This window comes from Haemaphysalis longicornis, unplaced genomic scaffold (assembly GCF_048455015.1).
Source record: "Haemaphysalis longicornis isolate Haplotype H1 unplaced genomic scaffold, Haemaphysalis longicornis Haplotype H1 scaffold_8, whole genome shotgun sequence".
Lineage (NCBI taxonomy): Eukaryota > Metazoa > Arthropoda > Arachnida > Ixodida > Ixodidae > Haemaphysalis > Haemaphysalis longicornis.
The window spans coordinates 78,983,266-78,996,802 of record NW_027526445.1 but is presented as its reverse complement, the minus strand read 5'-3'; positions in this window follow the sequence as shown (position 1 = coordinate 78,996,802).

The following is a 13,537-nucleotide window of genomic DNA, read 5'->3' as shown; positions in this document are numbered from 1 at the left end:
ACGCGTTCCTGTGTCAAGCGTGGCATCGTGCCCCGTAAAACTGGCGTAGGTACGTGCCTTTTCCTTGTGACTTCCGATAACAATCTAACACCCACATACTTATCTGCAAGGTCTGATTGGTGTTCTGGCGCTAAAACGCTACGCTGAAGGCTCTACACACTTCTTCCAATTTCTCTCTTTTCGGGGAGAGGTGCGGACAACGGACGGACGCCGGACAAAGCCCCGAGCAAGACATGCTCTGCATCTAGTATGTCGATGGAGTGAGTATAAAACAATAATAAATGATCTATAAGGTTAATCGTTTGATAGACGTGTCGGTGGTTAGCAAGTTACAAAAGAAAAACATAATCACACCGCAACGAATCATTCAGAGAATGCAGAAGCCCACGTTTTCGGCTGGCTGGGTTCCTTCTTTTCGAGCGACTGGGGCCACCAGAAGCTGCGTCTTTTAGCGTTTCAGCAGGCTGGGTTTCTCACAAAACTCCCGGTTTGGGACGGACCGTAAGTGTACATACACACGCAAGCGCTCCAAGCGAGCAATTATGGTTTGGAGGATTTCACTGGATATGCCCCTACTTATGTGAAAAGTCTTCATGTATTTAGTTTTTAATTTCAGCATGGCCGTTACGGTGGCGTCAACTTCGGGAACAGGTACATCAGGGTCCACCACGACCTAATGGCATTCCCTGATCGGTTTTCGGACATCGTATTGCGATGCCTACTCTTTTAGGTACACAATTAGTTTCACCGATGCATGATGAGGAGTTGGCGCGGCGTGGAATGCGGTAAGAAACTAGAGGTGCCTTTTCTCTTCTTGCTTGATCTTTATAGCGGGGAAGCAGGTAGCTCATCGTCATAGAATGCTTGTGGAGGCCGCCAAAGCAACGTGTTCCAAATGTGTGATGGTCGATGAATTCGGCTAGTTTGTCGCGCTCTATTTCTCTGCGTGGCGGATTACGGAACGAATGAACTTTTTTGCATAGCCATTTTAAAATTTCGCATGTACCCGGCTCTGCTCCTTGTTGCGTTCATACGCCAAAGAGCAAATGCCATTTACACAGATGAGTTTTGAGTAAAGTGGGCACAGCAGAGGCTTCGGCACTGACGAGAAGACCTAAAGAAAAAAAAAAGTGCGAATGGTGTGTGCTGGCTTTCTATGAACGGACACATCCAGGCTCTTCCCTTTTCTCGTTCCTTGGCGGTAAAAAACGCTATGAAGCCGTCCTGTTTGCATTTATCCGCGTGCTGACTGAATGTGTAATGGGATTTATGTGATATTTCATAGTGATTCGAACCTAAGTCTGTACGATGAGAAAATATATATCCACATTGCGCAGAGGGAACATGTTTGGCTGCCTGGAGAAACTCCATGTTGCCCCGAGCGATTCTTCTGTCGTGGATGTCTTCTACTGGAATATGGGCGAAGCAAGACTGACAAGTACCCCGCACGGGCCACCTTGAGTAATCTTGGTGACGGTACTGGCGATACCGCGGACCCCGAGCCCCCAAACATAAGCTGGATCCAACCGTGGCGATGTGTTTATAGGTGGAGGGTTAGAAACCACGAACGGTGGCCGTCGGAGCCCAGGTCAAGCTCCGGCGGATGGGCTCCCTGTCTGTTTACCAGGCAGGGAGCTCCGGGACCTCTTTGGCTACCAGGGTAAGGTCAAAGAAGAAAGTACCCCCGTCTCCCTGCTTTTCAATGTATCATATGGCATTTTCGAAACCCCCCCCCAGACGTGATCGGCCCCCGAAAAGGGGCCGCACCGAAGTTTCCTTTCCACCCCTACCAACTATGAACGTTCCAAAACATGACAACTATCCCCGTTTTTTGGTCCTCGAATCAATAGACAAATCCAAACCCGTCTCCTCCCAATCTGTATTCCTCGTCTCCAAGTTCCTTGAAGGAATCATTGGCAAATCTTTCGAGGCGAAAAAACTACGAACAGGCGAAGTGTTGGTTGAAGTCAAGACACAGCAGCAAGCCACAAATCTCCTGACCCAAACCCGCATGGCAGATCTGGACATCACTGTCACACCCCACCGCAGCCTCAACAGCTCGCAGGGGGTGATATCTCAGCCAGATCTGCTAAGTGAAACAGAGGCCGACCTTCTGGAAGGCCTGAAGGATCAGGGCGTAACAGCTGTCAGGAGAATCACCATCCGTCGCGACAATGTAGAAATACCAACAAAGCACGTAGTCTTAACATTCAGCAGTTCAAAACTTCCTGAGCACATCAATGCTGGTTTCATTAGGTGTGGTGTACGTCCGTACATACCTAACCCGCGCCGCTGCTACAAGTGCCAGCGGTTCGGGCACGCTACGACTTCTTGCCGCGGCAAACAGACCTGCGCAAAATGCGCCGCACACGACCACCCCACTGAAAATTGTGACTCCACCACCTTCACCTGCGCAAACTGTCAGGGGCCGCACGCGGCATGGTCCCGCAGCTGTGAGAAGTTTCACCAGGAGAAGAAGATAATTCACGTAAAAGTAACCGAGAACATCTCCTTCCCCGAGGCGCGAAAGAGGTTCGCCTCTTTCCCCCTGGGGAGGTACGCCGACGCAGCTCGCCGGGGGGCGGAGCGGCGTCTTGTTTCGGCGGGGACCCAGTACCGCGAGTCGGACTTGGTCCCGCCCCCCTCTGGGTTGCCTCAGGCAGCCCAACCCGCCTCCGCACCGCTCGCTGAGCCAGCAGCGGCTGTGGTGGCAACCACGTCTCGTGGGGATGCTGCTGCACCCACTGTTTCCTCCTCTCCACCGGCCCGAGGCGCCTGCGAGGGCCCGGAGGAGATGGAGCTGGAGGAAACCGCAGCAGTTCCCACCTCCGCCGCACCGCCTGTGCCACCCGGGGCGCTCCTGACGCCCTCGGCGGTCGCGGCCAAAACGAAGGGCACCGCAAAGGGTGCCCAGTCCAAGTCTAGGGGGCCCAGTCCGCTGGGCACCCCCTTGCCCTCAGATGACGACCTAGACGTCGAGCCGTTCCGGCATGCACCACAGCGCAAGGAACGGGCTCCGGCGTCCAGGTCAGTAGACAAAATGAAAAAGCCCCTTCCAAGAGTACAAGCCCCGAAAGCCGACACGTAAACACACACATACTCCAGTAGATCTAAACTTCAATAATGGGAAGAGAAAATATCATGCAATGGAACTGCAGAGGCCTTCTTAAAAATCTTGATGATGTTTATGAGTTACTGCATTCCAATCAGCCAAGTGTCATGTGTGTACAAGAAACACACTTAAATTCCAGACATACAAACTTTTTGAATAGTTACCAGGTATTTAGGAAGGACAGGGTTGGAGGTGGTACATCTTCCGGGGGTGTGGCCATCATTGCCCGAAAGTCCTTGGCGTGTCATTCTATCCTGTTACAGACCGTCCTTGAGGCTGTTGCCATTCGTACCATAATTTTCAATAGGCTAATAACTGTATGCTCAGTTTACATCCCTCCTGATTTCCAGCTCTTGAGCTCGGATTTCGAGGGCCTTATGAATCAGCTACCCACACCTTTCATTCTTTTAGGCGACCTCAACGCACATAACTCTCTTTGGGGCTCTGCTCGCACAGATGCCCGAGGTCGCCTTATCGAAAAATATCTAACATCTTCGGGAGCATGTCTATTCAATACAAACAAGCCTACATACCATAATATAGGACACAACAGTTATTCACACCTCGATTTGGCGATTGGCTCTGCAGTACTCTTTCCATCTCTAGAATGGGACGTTGGCACTAACCCATATGGCAGTGACCACTTCCCAACCACATTAACATACTTAGGTAAAGGCCCGAGCAGTCCATCTTCCCATAACAGGTTCAATGAAGATAGAGCGAACTGGAGTACATTTACAGAAACATCTAAACTACACCACACATCCATTGAACACCTACACGTTGAAGAAGCTACCCAACTCCTCACGGCGCACATCCTCGACGCCGCTGAGAAGTCCATTCCCCACGCCTCTGGTGCTCCGCGCAATCAGAGGAGGCCGTGGTGGAATGAGGACTGTAGGCGGGCGCGAGAGGCCCAGAACAAGGCGTGGGGTATCCTTCGACGGTACCCCACGTCGGGCAACCTTATTTTGTTCAAACGGGCCAAGGCGTTAGGAAAACGTGTGCGCCGTGAGGCAAAACGAGAGAGTTGGCGCACCTTCCTTACATCCATTAACTCATACACAGACACACACAAAGTCTGGACACGAATACGAAAACTAAAAGGACAACAGACACACAGCCTGCCCCTGGTTAGTACAACAGGGGACACACTGGAAGACCAGGCTAACACACTTGCACAACACTTTCAACACGTTTCCAGCTCTGCACACTACACAAACACTTTCCTGAGACATAAAACCACTTGTGAAAAGAAGTCCTTACATGACAATAACAGGTCAAAATCTGGTTACAACTCTGAATTTACTCTTTATGAGCTGAAGGCTGCCCTGAGCACATGTAAACCTTCCGCTCCAGGCGCAGATCAGATTACATACACAATGATACAACACCTACACCCAGATACTCTTGAAACACTCCTACACTTATAGAACAACATATGGCTTCTGGGGCACATTCCGAAATCTTGGAGGGAGGCTATTGTAGTGGCGTTCTTGAAGGAGGGTAAGGACCCGTCTTCTCCCGCCAGTTACCGACCCATCGCCCTCACAAGCTGCCTGTGCAAGCTTCTCGAGAAGATGATTAACAGGAGACTCGTGTACTTCTTAGAATATAATGGTCTTCTCGAGAGCTGCCAGGCCGGCTTCAGGGTGGGGCGATCCACGAACGACCAACTCGTCGCCCTTGAGTCGTATATAAAGGATGCCTTTGTCCACAAACAGTTTTGTGCTACGGTCTTTTTTGATCTTGAGAAAGCCTACGACACTGCTTGGCGATACGGGATACTTAGAGACCTGAAATCATTCGGTGTTTTGGGCAATATGTTTAACACTCTTTATAGCTACCTGGCAGAACGAACCTTTCGTGTAAGAGTTGGTACTGCCCTTTCAAATGTTTTTGTGCAGGAAAATGGTGTGCCTCAAGGTGGCGTTTTGAGTTGTACGTTGTTCATAGTCAAGATGAACTCACTTCGAAAGGCGTTGCCACGAACCATTTCCTGTACCATGTATGTAGATGATGTCCAAATATCTTTTAAATCGTGTAATATGTCAATTTGCGAACGCCAAGTCCAGCTTGGTGTTAATAAGCTAGCTGGCTGGGCTGATCAGAACGGTTTTAAGCTAAACCCAGTTAAGAGCACTTGTGTTGTGTTCTCCAAAAGGCGTGGGATCAGGCCAGATCCAGACATCAAACTGAATGGTGTCTCGATACCAGTCAAAAAAGAACACAAGTTCCTAGGTATAGTCCTTGATGAAAAACTTTCCTTTATCCCCCATATCAAACAACTAAAACAAAAATGTATTAAAACACTGAATATTCTAAAGGTCTTGTCGCATCACTCGTACGGTGCTGACAAACAACTGCTGCTGCGAGTGTTTACCAGCCTGGTAGGCTCGAGGTTAGACTATGGGAGTGTTTTGTATGGTTCAGGAAGGGAAACTGCTTTGAAAATGCTCGACCCAGTGCAGCACTTGGGCCTTCGACTTGCGTCTGGTGCTTTCCGGACTAGCCCCGTGCAAAGTCTATACGTCGAGTGTGACAGATGGTGCCTGGGGTACCAGCGCGAGTATGTCGATTTGCTATATGCTTTTAAAGTTTCATCAATGTCTCACCATCCCATTAAGTCTATAATGAACGATACATCTACATCCCAACTGTTTTTAAATCGTCCATCTATTTCTGCGCCTTTCTCGCTCAGGACGAGGGAGGAAGCCTCTGAACTTTCTTTCTCGTTTTTAGACACTTTTACAACATCTCTCATTGATTCTATAGCCCCATGGCATCTTCGTCCTGTATTGTGTGATTTGTCCTTTACGCAATTTAAGAAAAACACGGTGCCCACAACTGCCGTTTTGCAGCATTTCATGCATCTCCAGGCGAAATATGGGGCAACAGAATTTTTTACTGATGCTTCAAAAACACCCATTGCGGTGTCTTGTGCTGCACACGGACCCAATTTTAGTTCTGGTAAAACCATGCATGTGAATTCTAGCATTTTTACAGCGGAGGCATATGGTATACTCCTTGTTTTAAATCACATCAATGAACATAATATCGCAAACTCCATCATTTTTACGGATTCACTAAGCGTCGTGCGCACATTATCATCCCAAAGGTCTTCCAAAAATTACATTGTCAATCTGGTTTTTAAATCTTTGATGTCAGCGTATGCGTCAGGTCTGAATGCTACCATCTGCTGGGTTCCAGGCCACGCTGGCATCGCGGGCAATGAGTTTGCTGATGAAATGGCCGCTGCTGCTGCACTGAGAAACACTCTAGACATAGCAACAGTACCGTACACTGACATGAAGCCAGTCATCAGACAACACCTACGTAAAACATGGCAAACACACTGGAGTGAACAGTCAGACAACAAGCTACATGTAATAAAGCCACACTTGGGACGATACACAACTGACTCACACAACAGACACACCGAAGTGACCCTAGCAAGGTTACGGATAGGCCACACACATGCAACACACTCGCACTTGCTCACTGGGTCTCCAAGACCCATGTGCAGCAGGTGTGGAGAGGGCCTATCCGTAATCCACGTACTCATCCAATGCAAGGCACTTGACACAACACGACGCAAACACTTCCCACAACTATACAGACAACATGTTCCGTTTCACCCATTGTACTTTCTAGGAGACGAGCCCATGTTTTCCACCAAGCTTGTTTTTAAGTTTCTCACCGATGTCAATTTTTTACATCTCATCTCTTATCATGCATCATGACAACCTGGCCCTTTACACCAGTCATCTTCATTAGCTTGTTTTGTTTTGTGTATGTTTATTGAAACCCTCTACTTTTACTTTCACATCGCTGTCATGAAATCACTTTTGTTTGGCGCTCTTTGCCCTTAGCTGGCCTTGCGCCATTAAAATCCTGATATCATCATCAAGACTGACAAGTAGTGCCATGCCCAAACTCTAGTAAACCCCACTTATTTGTTTTGTCAGAGAGGCGGAATATATGCGAAAAAAAAACGAAAACGCCCTACTCGCGCCCAAGCCTTGCTACAAGAGCACATATTGTAAAAAAATTTGTTACGGCCATTGGTGTTTACTATCTCACTTTTCGAATTTCAGCACATCTAGGCAGCTTTACGTATGATCAGTGTAAAACAATCGTTAGCTGAATGTTTCAAGCCTTCGAAGCACTGAGAAGTATTCACAGTTTTCCACAAACATCCACTAAGTGCGTTTTTATTTTGGGAATTGCTAAGGTAAACATTGCGATTAAACCAGCTGCTTTTTTTTGTTGCCGGACTAAAGCATGAAATTATGCCGCGAAGTTGGAGGTGGGGGTGCGGAATGCTTTTTTTTTCAGGGATCATTATTAATGGAATCTTGGAAAGCAGCTTTGACAAATGCAGAATGATTACTTACTATGGCAGCGCATAAAAGATATTGACGGCGTATTAGCATTTTATTTTCCACGTTCAAGTAGTACTACTAGGTTTGGAGAAATATTTAGGCTGCACTTAAAATATTCGGAGTCCATGATCAATTATCCGGGGAAAGGTGACTTGAATACGCACATACTATGGCCGCCAAATATTCGTTACAGCATTATTATGGAGTTCTGCGGATATTGAATCTTCAGACCTTGTGCATTTTATTACTTTTGAAAAACCAATAATAGAAAATTAGGCCGGGTACTTATAAATATAATTTTATTTTCAGAATATTGTGGGATCATTCGTGGGAATGAAAGGTTGAAGATGGCATGTCTTGCTTCGCCCACCGCGAAAGCCTGTAGGCGATTTTGCTTAGGTAAACAATGTGAAAGTCCTGTTCGCTGTTATTCCTTCTTCCCGATCGCGTGTATTTCTTTCTTCCCGATACCTGCGACGATGCTCTAGAGGACTGGCTTGACTGTGCATATGGCAGGGCTCGTGCTTTGTGGAGAATTCTTTCAAAACGTAGCGTTTCAGCAAGATCCAGATCCCCCGTGGGTTCTGTTGCGACCGATGGTATCAAGCGAAAACTCCCGCGAACTATTAAAAGATACTGGAACTTTACAGACGTTTAATCGAGCCAGGAACAAATAAACAAACGGAGCCCTAGCCGATTGAGCTAGAAGCCACTGATTGAGCCAATGATTGAGCCGTGCTTGAGACACTGATTGAAGCCACTGATTAAGCTAGAAGCCAAAGCAGAGACAGGGAGACAGCCGGTGCACTATCCGAGCACATCTACGGGATTAGCCACTGCGTTGTCGCTAAATGCAACGTGCTACCGTCAAATGACCTTCCCACCACTTTGCGCCCCGCCCGCGGCACGTGTAGCGGTAGTGTGGCGCGTTGCGCATGCGTTAGGAGTTAGTAAAAATTACAGTGAGGCGAACGCAAAATAACCGTTAGTCATTAAAAGGTAACACAGTGGATCCCTAGAGAAGGCAATCGTTGCACGAGGCGGTGGAATGTTAGACTGGCAGATGAGATCAAGGCTGCGGGGATGGATTATCGCAGTTCGCACATGACGGGGACATTTCGAGATTAATGGGAGAGGCATTTATCCTCCCCTGGGCGTAGACAGCCTGGTGATGCTTCTGCTGCTGCTGCTGATGATGATGATGGTGACAGGAAGCTAACACCTGTGCATGACATCTCACTTCTGCTCCGTCTGTACCGCAGATATAGCCGCCTCCGTCGGCGACGGCAGAGACACAACAAAAATGAGATCGTCTAGCGCCGGGTGGGAGCTTCCTTTCATGTAAAAAAAGGGTTGTACTCAAGTGCTTCACCGATACGACTCACATAACCACCGTTCACTAAAAACGCGTTTATTTACCTATACGAAAGAAAAATTTGTTGAAATATTTTCACTGGTTTCTGGTTTAACTCTGTGGGGCCACATGTATGAACTAAACTGACGTCAATGGGTAATCGGTGTGGGCGTCGCGTACAATTTAGCTGTCCAACCAACGTCACAGGGTGGATTGGCTCGCATTTTCTCAATGTTGCGAGTTAGGGACGTGGTCACCATTTGTGTCACGGCGAAATTTACAAGATCCTCAATATTTTTCAGACGTAACTAGAATCGTCCCTGATAACGGTGGCGCCTGTCTGAGAACAGTCGGCTTATTTTCAAGGTGGGCGGTTCCACGCCTCTCCTGTTAAACATTTGTCTTCTCAAAATTTATTTGTTTACCTTTTCTGACATTAACGTTCGACGCCACCTGCACTGAACAACAGGTGTCCAAGCGAAACGATATCGCTTGCCCTGCTAGCTCCTTATTCTCATTTTTCTGGGGTATGCACTCGTTAAAGTCAGGCTGGGAAACACTGAAAAATTTGGTATTGAACTCAAAGAATAACGGAGTCCAGGTATTTTTTCATCGTGAGCAACATTGCTTGTACACTAAGTGTCCCGCTTTCTGACAAACCTCGAACAGGGAGTACTATGCAGCAGAACTTTCGCCTGTGCTCCTGACAGGCTAACATTTTACAAACTAGTCTGACACTCCAATTACCCTGAACCTTAAACCAAAGTTTCATATGCAGTCTTTATAAAATTATTAGAATATTTACAATTCAAACCATGATCAAACAAAACAAGAATTGTTTCAATTTACTTTTTTTGATACTTTTAGGGCTGAAAAAGTGGTCTTTTCGGAATAAATGTGCGAACTATGCATTTTTAAAAGCTATTCGAATGAAACGTTTTGTAGGATTACACTAAACAGTTAAATAAAACTTCTGAATTTATTATTTTCTACAAAAGCCAGGCTGCACTGATTCTATTTCATTGGCTGTAAATTATTACTTAAATATTTGTGAGATTTAAAGTATGAACCCAAAAAACCAACGGAAGCTATTGCAGCTAACAAAACTTTAGTAGCCTTTGTTGCAATTCGACTGCGCCTACGATGCCACGAAAGTCTCAGAGCAATTAATATGCTGCGATATTATTCAGAAACTTTCTGAAGACTAAATACACCATAACTCAGATTTCCCGTGCTGTTTGCAAACGAATGTAAAAGAATTGACAACAGCCAGATACCAAGCTAGCTTCCTAGCGTAACCCGTTGAATTTATATGAAACCTTGGGATGTAAGCTGCACAGGCCGATTATTTTCGGGCAAAAACAATGCAGCAATATATGTCATACCAGCCCCCCTCTAACGAGACCTGTTACGCCAGTATTTCTATTGTTTTAGCATATTTTGGGGCACATATTCGCCTCTATGTTGTGATAAACCGTTTACTGTTTTCTAAATATGTCTTTTCAGAGCCACACAGCACAAATACATCAATAATTCGGATACACCACTTGAACTTACAATGGTGGCTGGCAGTATTTTTCTAAAGCAGGTGTACACGGCTTTGAAATTTAAAATTATTAGGCCGACAAAAGCCTCGCCAAGTTGGATGGTAGAGGGAGGAAAAGAAATACCCAGTAGGCCATTTTTAAATGATCGGCATACGTTCGACATATAAGCAGTACGTTGATGAGCAACATACGTTCGACATACGGGTTTCACATAAGAGCAGTCTAGTTTTTAAACCTAGCAATGTCTGATGAAAGTATTAATGCACATCATTCGTTGGCTAACCCAATGCGACTTACTTGGAGAGCCGTCTATGATATTTCGGTAAAATGCTTCATTTGAAATCTTCATGCAGCTTTTTGATCATAATTATGCAATCAACAACTGTGTTCCCCTGACCACGAAGTACAGTCGGTACGACAAATCTAGGGGAAAAAAGGTAAGTGCTTGCAAACGATCTCCGCGCGGCCACATTTTTAAACGTGCGCGGATGCCAAAGAGAAACGTTTTTCCCACCATTCCCACCTCCATACAGAGTGGGTGGTGGGATAGGTGCGCGCAAGGCGGCTTGCCATATTTTCCTAGCCCATGAATTGCTTCTTTCATAACATAGGGTTATGGCTTATTGTAAGGCTTTTTGCATTGCATGCGCGCGTCGGGTGCCACAGGTACGCTGAAGCCCAAGGCCCTATTCTTGGGGAGCCGGCACAACTAGAATCCCAGCACGCCTTTTAGGTTCTGCACGATTAGATGTAAATGCCTGCGCGAACAGGTACAGTAGAAAATGGCGCTCGTTTGAGATCTTTTGCAATGGATGGAAGAAGGGTTAATTTGTGTTTGCCTAAAGGCGCTTTTGGTACTGTGGCTAAAAAGAATACAAGCAGTGGGATAGGAATAGCGATACAATGTACGAAGCAGCGCGTCATAAGTAAGCTACACGTTTTTATCTCGACTCGGTTTGTGAGTGGATGGTCGTAATTGGAAAGTGGTGAAAATTAGCGTTTCTCTGGTGAGCTGTTTGTTGTATTTAAATTGCGCTTACGCTAATACCCATATGCAAAACGTGTGCTATGTAATAACACGTTTGTGACAATTATACGTCTCCTATCAAGGAATCCCTGGTAATTTGGCGAGGAGTAAGATGATGATGCAATACCGCAAGTTGGGCTAATTGGTGCATGATATCTAAAAAACTTCAAAGCGCACAAATAGACGGGGATTAAGAAGCGCGTGTGTGAGTCCCCCCTCTTTGTCCCCGTCTATTGGTGCGCTTTGAAGTTTTTTTGATAAGATGATGATGTTAGATTTTCTTGGCGCAAGGGCATCAAAGCCAGAGAGCGCCAGTACTATGGTGAGGATTATAAAGTGGGAATATAAAGTACAGAATATATAATAAAAGGTATGAGATATTTCTGTTATAAAAATAATTGGTGTAGAGGGCCGAGTAAAAACAATTGTCACTATGTCAGGAATTTTCTACGTGCACCCTTTGCCACCGTCCTTGCGGTAGCAGTGAGAGGGCCTACCGGGTTCTAGCTTGCGATGGTGGCTCGCTCACCTGTGATATGATACACACTTTAAAAATTCTACATCTGAGAGGAACCTAAAAGCATGGTTAACAGAGAAAAATGGCTCGTCTGATAAAAACAGCAATGGGTGTTGAGGGATCATGCGTGTGTACAATTCTGGAAAATGAAGCTTTCTTTGCGGTTCAAGTTGTTTCCATTCTACCAGTACTTGAATGACTGGTAGCGGCCCTCCACACCTCAACAAGCGTGGCTGTTCTCTTCCTTTCAATAGGTACGCATGGGTAGCATGCGTATGGCCTATGCACAGTCTTCAGAGAGTAACCTCTATGATCCTGTCCCGTTTCTCAGGGATCGATCTACCAAAATTGGGTTTTACCATGTGCAATTTGTTGGCTGTTTGCCTATTCCAGTCTTCCTCCCGTTGGTCGCGCAGCCTCTTAGGGGTACGCTTTAAGATCAAGGTGCCGACCTTGATGACAGTTTTTCGTATATTTTTTTTATTATTGAAGCAGACTCAGTATATATTTAGTACAGTCGACCGAACTTTACTAGGCGATTGTTCAAATAACTTGCTAAAATTAAAATCAATTGAAACATGGCGGCCAATTTTCTACGGGAACTCAATGCAAAATGTCTATTCAAAGTCAACTGACTGTCAACACAATGTACTGAGTAAAGTCAATTGACTTTCAATTCAATCTCATTAACCATTTTCAATAGGGTGAGAATCGAGCGGGTTATAGTTTTCCGGTAATCACTATTACATAAAGTCACTCAAGAAGATGAAAGAGGAATTTTTTTGAACCCTTCCACGTATCAACTATTACCCATCTGTGCTGCAAGATAGCAGCTGCTCTTGTTTCTGATTATTAGGTGGTGGTTTAAAAAATTACACTTCAGAAAGCATTATTTTCTTTCTCTTTTTCCTTTTGATGACTACGGAAAATTAAGTCTGTAGACTATATATAGACTGTTGGACAGGCCTGAAGACATTAACTGCGTGTTTTTTCATCTGTTTATGGAAAGTTAATATATGATAATTTCGTGACAAGCAACATATTACACATTGTTCCTTGTGACATTGCATCCATGAAGCAAAACACTTTTTTGAGGGTTTGTAAGGCACTAGACTCTGTCTGTGTGCTATGCTGGTACGTTGTTTCCTGCCACATGTATCAATCAGTGCACAAAAAAATCTGTAAACTTTCTGATGCCCTTATTCTACAGTTGCCTCACAATCACTTCATACACTACGTTCCCAATTATGTAAACGCTATTTCTAGTTCCTTTTCTAAAACTTTCATGCTTTCAAACTGAAGCATGCTTCCCTACATATTTCTGCATGTGTGCTCGTCTGAACTGCGGCTTGGTGCTTAGGAAAATTTCTTCTTATGGGGCAAAATTCTTGAAGAAAAGTGGCCTGATAATGAATGGATGTACTAGTACAAGAAATGTGAGATATATAAGGCAGGAAATGCCGACAGTGTCACAATCATGCCAGGGTCGCTCTGAGTGAGGAACCAGTCTTTATGGACCGAGGAATTTTCTGCACACTGCTTGCTCTTTCAAATGTTAAGGATAGAACATTCAGGGTAAATTCAAAGGTTGTACA